At 37.6% G+C, this 14,141-nt stretch overlaps 1 pseudogene; it reads left to right on the plus strand.

Annotated features, from left to right (window-relative positions):
* The first annotated feature begins 9,859 nt into the window (after positions 1-9,859).
* LOC118972209 (olfactory receptor 6C2-like) lies at positions 9,860-10,797 on the plus strand (annotated as a pseudogene).
* The last annotated feature ends 3,344 nt before the right edge of the window (positions 10,798-14,141 follow it).

Consider the following 14,141-nt stretch of genomic DNA (forward strand, 5'->3'; position numbering starts at 1 on the left):
GGTTCTAGCAAAAAAAAAAAAAAAAAAAAAAAAAAATAGACACATACAGGAATGGAGCAGAATAGAGAGCCTGAAATAAATCCATGAATATGCTGTCCATTAAGATATGAAAAAGGAAGCAAGAATATGTAAAAGCAAAAAGACGGTCTCTACAAAAACTGGTGTTGGGAAAACTGGACAGCTACCTGGAAAAGAATGAAACAAGACCACTGTCTTATACCATACACAAAATGAACTAGAAATGGATTAACGCTCTTAATATAAGGCCTAAAACCATTACCTCCCTGAAAGGAAAATCTGGGCAGATATATTTGCATATGTATATATAAATACTTGACCCTTCTCTGTAGGAATTTGCTAGAAATAGTAATAGTGTTTGCTTAAAGGAAAAAACATCAACTGATTAGGTAAAGGGAGAAAACTTACTTTTAGTCTCTTATCTATTTCTTTGTGCTTTAAAAATTTCATACTGGATCCCAAGATTAAAGATGGTGGTGTGAGAGGAGAGACAGAGGCTTCCTCCTAAAAGTGGATACAATTAGAAAATTTAGTTGGTGCAACTAATCCTGAGAGAGCAGCAGGAAAAAGGACGTGTCAGACTGCACATACCTGGAGAAAAGAGAAGACCTCAGGGAAAGGGGTAACATACCAGAGCCATGGCTCGGCAGGACCCGAGCCCCTCCCCACCCCGGCTCACCAGTGGGAGGAAGAGAAATGGAGCAGTGAGAGAGTGGGAGGCTTGGGACTGCTGAATACCTATTTCCAGAGATCTGTGCTGGGATCACAAACCTATATTTCATGGTGCTTTCATGAGACTCGCATGACTACTGGGTTGGAAAGTTAATACAGGCAGAGTTCCTGGGGAGACTGAGATTCTGGCTGCTTGTGAAAAGCAGGGATCCATATCTGGCTGCTCTGGGACAAAAATTTATACCTGTGTGCTTGGCCCATGGCTCAGGCAGTGGAGACAGGCACAGCAGCCAGGAGGCGGGGAACAGCTCTTTCCTCCCCCCAGGTACCAGTACTGCTCCGTTGAGACCCCCGACATTGCTTCAGAGGCTGAGCAGCTCCAGAATAGAGCTTCTGGACACTAGAGGGCACCATATACAAACATGAAACACCAAAGGAACCTTGTCCAAAGTAAAATTGTTAATACAACTCCTGAGAAAGATTTAAATGATATGGACCTCATGACTCTTCCTGAAAGGGAGTTCAAAATAAAAATAATCAACATCCTAATGGAGGTAGGGAAAGACATCCAAGAACTCAGGAATTAATTCAGGTCAGAGATCCAATCGTTAAAGAACACGATGGAGGGTATTTAAAGCAGGTTGGATACAGTGGAGGAGAAAATAAATGAAATAGAAACTAGAGAAGAGGAATACAAAGAAGCTGAGGCACAGAGAGAAAAAAGGATCTCTAAAAATGAAAGAATATTGAGAGAACTGTGTGACCAATCCAAGTGGAACAATATTTGCATTATAGGGATAACAGAAGAAGAAGAGAGAGAAAAAGGGATAGAAAGTGTCTTTGAGGAGGTAGCAGCTGAAAACTTCCCCAATCTGGGGAAGGAGATAGTCTCTCAGGCCATGGAGATCCACAGATCCCCCTACACAAGGGACCCAGGGAAGTATAGTGTTGTATACTATACTATACAACAAGACGTATATTAATTCAAATGGGAAAGATCAAGGATAAGGACAGACTGTTAAAAGCAGCCAGAGGCAGAAATAAGATCAAATACAAAGGAAAGCCCATCAGGCTAACATCAGACTTCTCAGCAGAAACCTTACAGGCGAGAAGGGAGTGGCATGATGTATTTAATGCCATGAAGCAGAAGGCCTGGAACCAAGATTACTTTATCTGGTGAGATTACCATTTAAATTTGTAGGGGGGATTGAACAATTTCCAGATAAGCAAAAGCTGAGAGAGTTTATCTCCCACAAACCATCTCTGCAGTCTATTTTGGAGGGATTGCTATAGATGGAAGTGTTCCTAGGGTTCGATACATGTCACCAGAGGTAGTAAAATCATGGTTGGGAGGGTGGAGCAACTGATTGCCAGGCAAATGCCAAATTAAATTGACTATCCCCAAAGCCAATCAAGGCATAGAGAAAAAGTATAGAATCTGATACCCAATATATAAAGAATGAAGGAGGAAGAATAAGGAGGAGAAATAGAAAAGAACCTTTAGATTGTGTTTGTAACAGCATACTAAGTGAGTTAAGTTAAACACTTAGATATTAAGGAAAGTAACCTGGAACCTTTGATAACCACGAATCTAAAGCCTGAAATGGCAATAAGTACATACCTTTCAATACTCACTGTAAATGTAAATGGACTGAGTGCACCAATCAAAAGACATAGAGCCACTGAATGGATAAAAAAACAAGACCTATCTATATGCTGCTTACAAGAGACTCACTTCAAACCCAAAGACATGCATACACTAAAAGTTAAGGGACAGAAAAAGATATTTCATGCAAACAATAGGGAGAAAAAAGCAGGTGTTGCAATACTATTATCAGAAAAAATAGACTTCAAAACAAAAAAAGTAACAAGAGATAAAGAAGGACATTACATAATGATAAAGGGCTCAGTCCAACAAGAGGATATAACCATTCTAAATATATATGCACCCAACACAGGAGCACCAGCATATGTGAAAGAAATACTAACAGAACTAAAGGAGGATATAGACTGCAATGCATTCATTTAGGAGACTTCAACACACCATTCACTCCAAAGGACAGATCCACCAGACAGAAAATAAGTAAGCACACAGAGGCACTGAACAACACACTAGAACAGATGGACCTAATAGACATCTATTGAACTCTACACCCAAAAGCAGCAGGATACACATTCTTCTCACGTGCACATGGAACATTCTCCAGAATAGACCACATACTAGGCCACAAAAAGAGCCTCAGTAAATTCAAAAAGATTGAAATCCTACCAACCAACTTTTCAGACAACAAAGGTATAAAACTAGAAATAAGTTGTACCAAGAAAGCGAAAAGGCTCACAAACACATGGAGGCCTAACAGCATGCTTCGAAATAGTCAATGGATCAATGACCAAATTAAAATGGAGATCCAGCAATATATGGAGATAAATGACAAAAACAACACAAAGACCCAAATTCTGTGGGACGCAGCAAAAGCAGTCTTAAGAGGAAAGTATATAGCAATCCAGGCATATTTAAAGAAGGAAGAACAAACCCAAATGAATAGTCTAACGTCACAGTTATCAAAATTGGTAAAAGAAGAACAAATGAGGCCTAAAGTAAGCAGAAGGAGGGACATAATAAAGATCAGAGAAGAAAGAAACAAAATTGAGAAGAATAAAACAATAGAAAAAAATCAATGAAACCAAGAGCTGGTTCTTTGAGAAAATAAATAAAATAGATAAGCCTCTAGTCAGAATTATTAAGAGAAAAAGAGAATCAATACACATCAACAGAATCAGAAATGAGAAAGGAAATATCATGACAGACCCCACAGAAATACAAAGGATTATTAGAGAGTACTATGAAAACCTATATGCTAACAAGCTGGGAAACCTAGGAGAAATGGACAACTTCCTAGAAAAATACAACCTCCCAAGACTGACCAAGGAAGAAACACAAAAGTTAAACAAACCAATTATGAGCAAATAAATTGAAATGGTAATCAAAAAACTACCCAAGAACAAAACGCCTGGGCCAGATGGATTTACCTCGGAATTTTATCAGACATACAGAGAAGACATAATACCCATTCTCCTGAAAGTTTTCCAAAAAATAGAAGAGGAGGGAATACTCCCAAACTCATTCTATGAGGCCAACATCACCCTAACACCAAAACCAGGCAAAGACCCCACCAAAAACGAAAACTACAGACCAATATCCCTGATGAATGTAGATGCAAAAATACTCAATAAATTATTAGCAAACAGAATTAAAAAATATATCAAAAGGATCATATACCACGACCAAGTGGGATTCATTCCAGGGATGCAAGGGTGGTACAACATTTTAAAATCTATCAACATCATCCACCACATCAACAAAAAGAAAGACAAAAACCACATGATCATCTCCATTGATGCTGAAAAGGCATTCAACAAAATTCAACATCCATTCATGATAAAAACTCTCAGCAAAATGGGAATAGGGGACAAGTGCCTCAACATAATAAAGGCCATATATGAGAAACCCACAGCCAACATCATACTTAACAGCGAGAAACAGAAAGCTTTTCCTCTGATATTGGGAACAAGACAGGGATGTCCACTCTCCCCACTGTTATTTAACATAGTACTGAAGGTCCTAGCCACAGCAATTAGAAAAAAAACAAAAAAATACAAAGAATCCAGATTGGTAAAGAAAAAGTTAAACTGTCACTATTTGCAGATGACATGATATTTTACATAAAAAACCCTAAAGACTCCACTCCAAAAATACTAGAACTGATATCGGAATACAGCAAAGTTGCAGGATACAAAATTAACACACAGAAATCTGTAGCTTTCCTATACACTAACAATGAGCCAGTAGATAAATCAGGAAAAAAATTCCATTCACAATTGCATCAAAAAGAATAAAATACCTAGGAATAAATCTAACCAAAGAAGTTAAAGACTTACACTCTGAAAACTACAAGTCACTCTTAAGAGAAATTAAAGGGGACACTAATAAATGGAAACTTATCCCATGCTCATGGCTAGGAAGAATTAATATCATCAAAATGGCCATCCTGCCCAAAGCAATATACAGATTTGATGCAATCACTCTCAAATTACCAGCAACATTCTTCAATGAATTGGAAAATTCATATGGAAACACCAAAGACCCCGAATAGCCAAAGCAATCCTGAGAAAGAAGAATAAAGTAGGGGGGATCTCACTCCCCAACTTCAAGCTCTCCTATAAAGCCATAGTAATCAAGACAATTTGGTACTGGCACAAGAACAGAGCCACAGACGAATGGAACAGACTAGAGACTCCAGACATTAACCCAAACATATATGGCCAATTAATATATGATAAAGAAGCCATGGACATACAATGGGGAAATGATGGTCTCTTCAATAGATGGTGCTGGCAGAACTGGACAGCTACATGTGAGAGAATGAAACTGGATCACTGTCTAACCCCATACCCAAAAGTAAATTCAAAATGGATGAAAGACCTGAATGTAAGTCATGAAACCATAAAACTCTTAGAAAAAATCATAGGCAAAAATCTCTTGGATGTGAACATTAGCGACTTCTTCATGAATACATCTCCCCAGGCAAGGAAAACAAAAGAAAAATGAACAAGTGGGACTATATCAAGCTGAAAAGCTTCTGTATAGCAAAGGACACCATCAATAGGGTACCCTACAGTATGGGAGAATATTTTCATAAATGACAGATCTAATAAAGGCTTGACATCCAAAATATATAAAGAGCTCACGCTCCTCAACAAACGAAAAGCAAATAATCCAATTAAAAAATGGGCAAAGGAGCTGAACAGACAGTTCTCCAAAGAAGAAATTCAGATGGCCAACAGACACATGAAAAGATGCTCCACATCACTAGTTATCAGAGAAATGCAAATTAAAACCACAATGAAATATCACCTCACACCAGTAAGGATGGCCACCATCCAAAGGACAAACAACAGCAAATGTTGGCGAGGTTGAGGAGAAAGGGGAACCCTCCTACACTGCTGGTGGGAATGTAAATTAGTTCAACCATTATGGAAAGCAGTATGGAGGTTCCTCAAAATGCTCAAAATAGACACCGTTTGACCCAGGTATTCCACTTCTAGGAATTTACCCTAAGGATGCAGCACTACAGTTTAAACAAGACAGATGCACCCCTATGTTTATCACAGCACTATTTACAATAGCCAAGAAATGGAAGCAACCTAAGTGTCCATCAGTAGATGAATGGATAAAGAAGATATGGTACATATACACAATGGAATACTATTCAGCACAAGAATAAAACAAATCCTACCATTTGCAACAACATGGATGAGCTAGAGGGTATTATGCTCAGTGAAATAAGCCAAGTGGAGAAAGACAAATACAAATGATTTCACTCATCTGTGGAGTATAAGAACAATAGAAAAACTGAAGGAACAAAACAGCAGCAGAATCACAGAACCCAAGAATGGAGTACCAGTTACCAAAGGGAAAGGGACTGGGGAGAATGGGAGGGTAGGGAGGGATAAGGGTGGGGAAGAAGGAAGTGGGTATTAAGATCAGCATGTATAATGGGAGGGGAGGCACAGGGAGGGCTGTGCAACACCGAGAAGACAAGTAGTGATTCTACAGCTTCTTACTACACTGATGGACAGTGACTGTAATGGGATTTGTAGGGCGGACTTGGGGTAGGGGAGAGCCTAATAAACATAATGTTCTTCAAAAAAAATGACACCATAATAAACATTCTATGTATAAAAAAAACAAAAAACCAACAAAAAAATTTCATATGGTATGTACATTTTAACAATTTGGAGAAAGTAGTTAAAGAAAACAATTGACCTAACAAGGCAAAAAAATTGAAAATGTAGGTAGTAAACTCTTGAACATTTTCATTAGCATTTATTGCCAGGATATGTTTCCCCAGGCAAGGGGAAAAAAGCAAAAATAAACAACTGTTTTACATTATTTTTATGCTTTTTGTTTGTCTAAGACATTTTATAATAGCAAATCGAAATGTCACACAATTCCAGTCTGGAAACGTCCTTAGGCTCCTTGGGAACCTATTGTGGATGAATTGCAGCCCATTAAATTCATATATAGACATTCAAATTCCCTGTACCTCTAAATGTGACTTCACTTTGATATAGGATAATTAAAGAGGTAAGAAGTTAAAAACAGGTACATAGGCTGGGCCCTAACTCAATATGACTACGTCCTTGTATGAAGAGGCAATTAGGACACAGATATGCACAGAGGGAACACCATGTGAAGACCCAGGAGAAGATGGCCATCTACCAGCAAAAGCGACCTGGCATCTGAAAAAAACAACCCTGTCAGCATTTGGAGACTGGACTTTTAGCTTCCTGAACTGTGAGAATACATATTTCCATTGTGTCAGATATAAAAAATGTATTACGCATATTTGAGGTATATTGTTCTACCTATATCTATTACCTGTGTTGTTCATTTTATTGATCAAATCTTAATTTCATTCATTAATTTCTTTTTTCTACTTGGTTTTTTAATTGCTGGGAGAAAGACATTAAATATTTTTTAATCTTTTTGAATCAGGCTATTTCACCTTATAGACACACACACTGTGTGTGTGTAAATTTTGTGGAAGGAAAAAAACTTATAATATATACATATAAATATTGTGTTTAATATTAAGTATTTGGTCTGGTGCTTGTTCCTGGCAGAGAACTCCTAACTCATGGAATTTGCTGATTGACAGGAGTGTCTTTTATTACCTTGAGGTTATACTAAGTATCTTAGGATGGGAATCCAAGGGAGCCTGAATGGGGTGGTCATCAGGAAGGCCCAATGATTAGGAGATCGGGACTTTCAGCACACACACTGCTCTCTGGAGAGGGCAAGGTGGGGCTGGAGATTAAGGACTAAAATCTCTACAAGAAGATACGGGGAGTTTCTGGGCTGGTGAATACATTGAGATGCTGGGAGGGTGATGCATCAGGAGAGGGCATGGAAACTCCATGACACCCCACTCAAAACTTTGCCCTGTGACTCTCCCCCATTTGGCTGTTTCTGAGTGGTAGCCTTTATAATAAATTAGTAAAGGTAGGTATAACACTTACATTTTACTATGAGCACTATTAAGAAAAACAAACATCAAAACTATAATGTGTATTTTGGGATAGTACAATCTCCATGATTTTTTTTCATTTTCCAAATCTACATTGGATTTATATATATTAAATATATTTATTTATCTAACTTTAGGTAAGAAGGCTATCTTCTTATTGTATTTCATAATCCACATGTGAATAAACATATATGAACAGGTTTCTGGATTGCTGTTGGAGTCATATTTTTATAGGTGTGCTGAGTTAGTTGCTATTTTGCTTCTTTGTCTCTAAGGACATGATCTCCCTTGCTGCTTGGCTTATGACTGTTTATGGCAAAATAAATAATACTTTAAATTCATCAGAGACTTTGAATCAGGTCCTCCAATGATTTTTTTATTCAGGGGTATTCTGCACACCTGTTGTAAATGGATAATACAAACAGGGTCATAACTGTAAATTCTGTTTGTCTAGAAAAATCAGAATGTGCATTTTCTCTGAGCCAGAGAGGCTTAAGTCCTCTTTGCTCTTTAAACTTTACTACCTTCTTATTAGCTACCCACAGTACTTAGATGTATATCTTTTAAATTAGGATGGTATTTCTTCTAAATTCAGAAAGCATTTATAAATACATAGAGTGAGTTATTTGTCTAGGGGTAAGTGTCTAAGAAGACAATCACATGATACTAATAGTATATTTTTGTTGAACTGTGAGACTCACCTAGGTCATTTGAGGTATAGATTCCTGGTTAAACAATTAAGAATGTCAAAGTTAAATCATGGGATATTTTCAAGCTCACCATTTAGGAACTGTGTGTAGAACTCATTTAATACATCATTATGTTGGTGCAGTCTCATATACAATAATTTGAATTACATGTGGAAAATACATTTTAATCTCTGTTCTCCTCTCCTTATCTCTTTTTGTGACTTATTTCAACCACCAATCAGAATCTATCTATATATTTATATCTCATATATGTGAATTATCATTGCAAACATTTCATTTTAAAAATATTTTCCCTCTTTCAGTACCAGTATCACAAGTGTGCAAAGTCTTGGCATTATACACCCAGGAAAATATACCAGTTCTGACATGATATTTGTACCCTGTCAATGTTGCTGCTAAATCTGTACTTAGTAGGAACTGATATGGCTCATTTAAACCTCACAGTAACTGCACGACATAGTATTCCTCTTAACTCTACTTTCCATACTAGGAAACTGAGAGCATAGATGGATTAAATGATTTGCGCAAGGTTATACAGTTAGTAGATGACAGAGATGTGACTTGAGCCTAGACAAGTGGTTCCAAGACCCATACACTGAAATATGTGTCACACTTCATGTCATGAAGGAGGGAGACAAAACATGTCTTGATATCTTACATCTATTAATACTTTTACCCATGATTTTTCAAGTTATATTAAAATAATTATGCATCAAAACATTCCCTGATGAAGAATGAAAATAAACAAATTATATATGAATTTACAGGAGTAAAGAGAAAGAGCTGTAGACTAGTACCTGAGAGAAATCTGACTTGACTTTTACAAAATGCCCAGATCCTCCGAGGAGGGACCTGGAGAGCTGAGGTGGGGCATTGTCACCATCTCCTTTGTGTAGCCATTTGCAGGCACCACAACTTAAACCAAAGGAATTATAGGATTTAGCTTTTGAGTATTCAAGTTTTGAAACAAAAAGATTCTATGCACCAGGAAAATATAGCTCAAAAGCTGTCAATTCCTGATCCTACAGAGGAAATATCAACCAAAATATGGACTTAAAAATATTAATTGGAAATAAAGTTGCATATTAGGATATCCTTACATATTTAAAACAATTTCCATAGCAGTAATTTTAAGGAGAAACTTCCTATGAGCTTTGCTTTCATGTGGTACACCTCAGTCGAGGGAATGTTGAGGGATTTGAGGGAATGATATCATCAAAGTACAATATCAAATTATAGAAGGAAATGGATGTGATTGGGTTTGCTTGGTATTGATAGACACTGTGTCAGTTGACCCTATTTGACATTGTTCCTCAGATTCAATTTCTGTGACTTTTATGTGAAGATTGGCAATAGACGAAGTCAGTGATGAGAAACCATTCAGCAGTAACAATGTTCTTCATCCTGGGACTGACAAGTGACCCACAGCTAGAGATTCTGGTTTTTACCTTTTTGTTTATCACATATACATTTAGTGTACTTGGGAATCTGACCATAATTTCTCTCATCTTCGTCGATTCTCACTTAAAAACAGCAATGTGTTTTTTACTTCAAAATTTTTTTTCTTAGAAATCTCACTCACAACTGCCTGTGTCCCCGCATACCTGTACATCTTATCAAGTGGGAACAAAGTCATTACCATCAAAGCCTGCTTCATTCAAGTATTTTTTGTCATCCTCTTTGGAGCTACGGATTTTTTTCTGTTGGCTGTGATGTCCTATGACCGCTGTGTGGCCATCTGCAAACCCCTGCATTACGTGACCATCATGAACAGCAGAGTCTGCAGGAACCTCATCCTCAGTTGTTGGACATCTGGCTTACTGATCATCCTTCCACCCCTTGGTTTGAGCCTTAATCTGGAATTCTGTGACTCTGTTGTTGACCATTTTGTTTGTGACGCTTCTCCAATACTGAAGAATTCATGTACAGATACATGGTTCACAGAGCAGCTGGCCATACTCTGTGCTGTGTTGACTCTCATTGTGACACTTATGTGTGTGGTTGTGTCCTACATGTACATCATTAGGACAGTTCTAAGTTTCCCGTCTTCCCAGCAGAGGAAAAAAGCCTTTTCCACCTGTTCTTCCCACATGATCGTGGTTTCCATCAGCTATGGCAGCTGCATTTTTATGTATATCAACCCTTCAGCTAAGAATTTGGTATCCATTAATAAGGCTGTTTCTCTGCTCATTGTGTCTGTTGCCCCTTTGTTGAACCCCTTCATTTATACCCTGAGAAATAAACAAGTAAAGCAGTCTTTCCATGACATCCTCAAAAGACTTGTATTCCTTTCAAAGAAATATTAGATTTTCATATCATAAATTACATTAAAATAAAAACATTATATCCATTGGAAGGAAATTGAATAATGGGACATCCAGTCTCTTACTGTTGAGGAGCAATGAAGAGAAAGAGAAGAGATCCTAAGAAAGCAGTGGGAGCCAGCGAGCATTCCAATTCCACAGATGGGTATTTCCCTTCACTGCAACTTCTATGTTTCCTCGTCTACATCTCAATCAAGTCTATTTAGTCTTGTCAAATGTACATTATTCTTCAGTCTCATTTGTCCCTATCACTGTTCTTACCTCCTTGCAACACCACCTCCTACTTTTTTTAAAAGATGCAATTGCTATACCATCCTATATTAATTTCATGTGTACGGCTCTATATTTAACACTTATGTACATTATGTAATTTTCATCACAATAAATGTAGGTATAACCTCTCATCGTACAGTCATTACAATATTATTGAATATGTTTTCTATGCTTTATTTGTCATCCCTTTGACTTAGTTATTTTGTAATTGGTAGTGAGTTATTTTGTAATTGGTTCTTGATCCCAATACCTATTTCACCTGTGTCCCTAGCCTTCCTTTATGACAACCAATTATCTCTTATCAACATTTTTAAGTGTATTTGTTACTTTGAGTGTTCAGTTTTTTATTTTCAAGGTTCCACATATAACCTAAATCTATGGTGTTTGTTTCTTCTACCTTATTTTAACTTAGTACCCTCTAAGTATATCCATATTGTAACAAATGGTAAAATTTTAATAGTTTTTATGGCTGAATAATATTCCATTGTATATGTGAACCAAATTTTCTTTTTCCATTCATCTAGGGATGGACACTGAGGTTGCTTCTTTTTCTTGACTGTTATGAACAATTCCATAATTAGCACAGGGTGCATATATCTTTGTGAATTAGTAGTTTCCTGTTCTTCAGTAAGTACCTTTAATTGGAATTAATGGGTTGTATAGTATTTCTGGTTTTAGTTTTTGAACTACTTCTGTAATGTTTTTTGTACATTGCCACCAATAGGACACAAGGGTTTCCTTTCCTGTATACCCTCGCCAACATTTGTTATTTCTCATGTTTTTGATAACAGCCCTTTTAATATGTGTGAGGTAATACCTCAGTGAGGTTTTGATTTTTATTTCCCTGAAGATTAGGATTGGTGAGCATCTTTTGATGTGTCTGTTGGCCATCTGTAACTTTTCTTTTTGGAAAATTTCTATTTAGGTCCTCTGTATATTTGTCAAGCAGCTTATTTGCTTTCTGAGGGTTGACTTGAATAAGTTCATGGTATATTTTGGATATTAAACCTTATCAGAATTATTACTTAAAAATACATTGCAAACAGCAGGCTGTCTTTTCATTCTGTTGATGGCTTTCTTTGCTATAAAGAAGTTCTTGAGTTTGACATAGTCACTATTGTTATTTTTTGCTTTTTACCCCTTGCCTTAGGAGACATGTAGAAAAAATTAACTATTGCCAATGTTCAAGGTTTTACACCTGTGTCTTTTTTTGGTATTTTTTGTGATTTCATGTTTCATATTTAGTTCCTTAATCCATCTCAAATTTATGTTTGTGTATAGTGTAAGATAGCAGTCCACTTTTATTCATTTCCATGTAGCTCTCCAGGTTTCCCAACACCATTTTGGAAGAGACAGTTATTTCTACTTACAACACAACCTCTTTTTTAAGTGACTTCTCTTTACAAGAGGATAAGAATATTGACTTTTTTAGGTAATATAAGTTGAATTAAAAAAATTCAACCTTCTTCATGCTGCATCACAATAAATATGAAGCTTTGAACAAAATTATAATATAATAATATTCATTACCTCCTATAATCTGAATGTATTAAAATATACAAAATAAATCATCAACCTAAAGTAAAATATATCTAAATAGTCTGATGATTATCATTTGACTTCCTCTGTGACTAACTGTACCAGAAACAACAAGTTATTGACATAAAGACCTTAGGTTGTGGTGGAAACGAGGATGAGAAAAGTTGGGATTCTGTAGAGGGTAGCACCTGGTAAAAAGATGAGTCATCTGGACATAGATGCTTCAGCCTGAGGGCATTTTCAGAATCATGACTGTGATGGATTACAGATACCCGGGCATCCCTTGTTACTTTCTGAGACAGAAGATGTAGGTTCTTTACTGTTCTTTTTGACCTGAACTGGCCCTTTGACTTGATGCTGGCCATTAGAATGTGGTAGATTTGCAGCTGTGTCCCTTCAGGGCCACTTAGCCATGGAGGTTCCACCTTTGTCAAACATATTATCTGGGCAATGCAGATGTTATGTGAGATTGTGGAATTCCTTTGTTCTCGTTTTCTGAAAGAAAAATTCAGTCAAAAGACCTGATAGAGATTGAAAGCTGCAAGGGGTTTTTTATTTAACAAATTTAAAGTAAAGTAAGGTCCAAAGACAGATGGGCAGCTGCCCCTGAGGGAGGGGAGCCACCTGTGGGATTTTACGTTGTGTCTTTTTATGGTTTTTTTGGTTTCCTGTCTCCCGTCTTGCCATTTTGCATCATCCTTTGGATCGTTCTTGCTTCCTCACCTGCAGCCTCCTTGCCCAAATTCATGGACATCACTTTTCTCATGAGGGTCTAAGCAACACTCATGGTGGTCCTAAAACTTCAATTTAAATTATGTAATGATGATATTATAATGACCTCAGAGTCAGTTTTGCCTGAAGTGCATAGTTTATAAAATCAAGGAAGTCCCAGTAATCCATATTTTTGCTCATTACTTTGTGCTGAACTACAAAAGGGGCTCGTCTAGGGAAACAGGGTGGCCTCCAGGCAGGGCCAAGGTGCAGACTGGGTGCTCAGCTACCCTCCTTTCGCCCCTCTGCTCATGTCTGTCTAACTGCCTTCTCTAACATTCCCTCCTCAAGGACACTAGCCTGAAATCTTCCAGGATAAGAGCAATGAGTCACTTCTGGAACTGCCTCCTCTGAGAAGGGATGGTGTCTTCAGATTCGGAGCCCTTGTTGTCCATCAGGAGAGGGAGATGGGAACAGTGGGGTCACTGGGGGGCAGCCACTGCAGGAGATCCTACTGGCTGTATTCAGGAGGATTCATGTGTAGCTGTGTTGGTACAAATTTGTAGATATACTTGTTCTATGGATATTGGAAAGTGTATTGCCTCTAAATGAGAAGAGACAAATCTGGGTAGGAGGTTTAAGAGACAGAATGAAAAAAGAAGAAGGAAAACAGAGACCAGAGGTCCCATGAAGGGAGGAGGCACGCGAGCCAGGACCAGGATGCTCCCCAGGAGAGCTCTGCCTGGGCGGCTGTTCCTGGAGTCTGGAAGCCTTTCATAAGAGCCTTTGGCTGTGCTGTGGAC

The sequence above is a fragment of the Manis javanica genome, chromosome 10 (genome assembly GCF_040802235.1).
Source record: "Manis javanica isolate MJ-LG chromosome 10, MJ_LKY, whole genome shotgun sequence".
NCBI classification, from domain to species: Eukaryota; Metazoa; Chordata; class Mammalia; order Pholidota; family Manidae; genus Manis; species Manis javanica.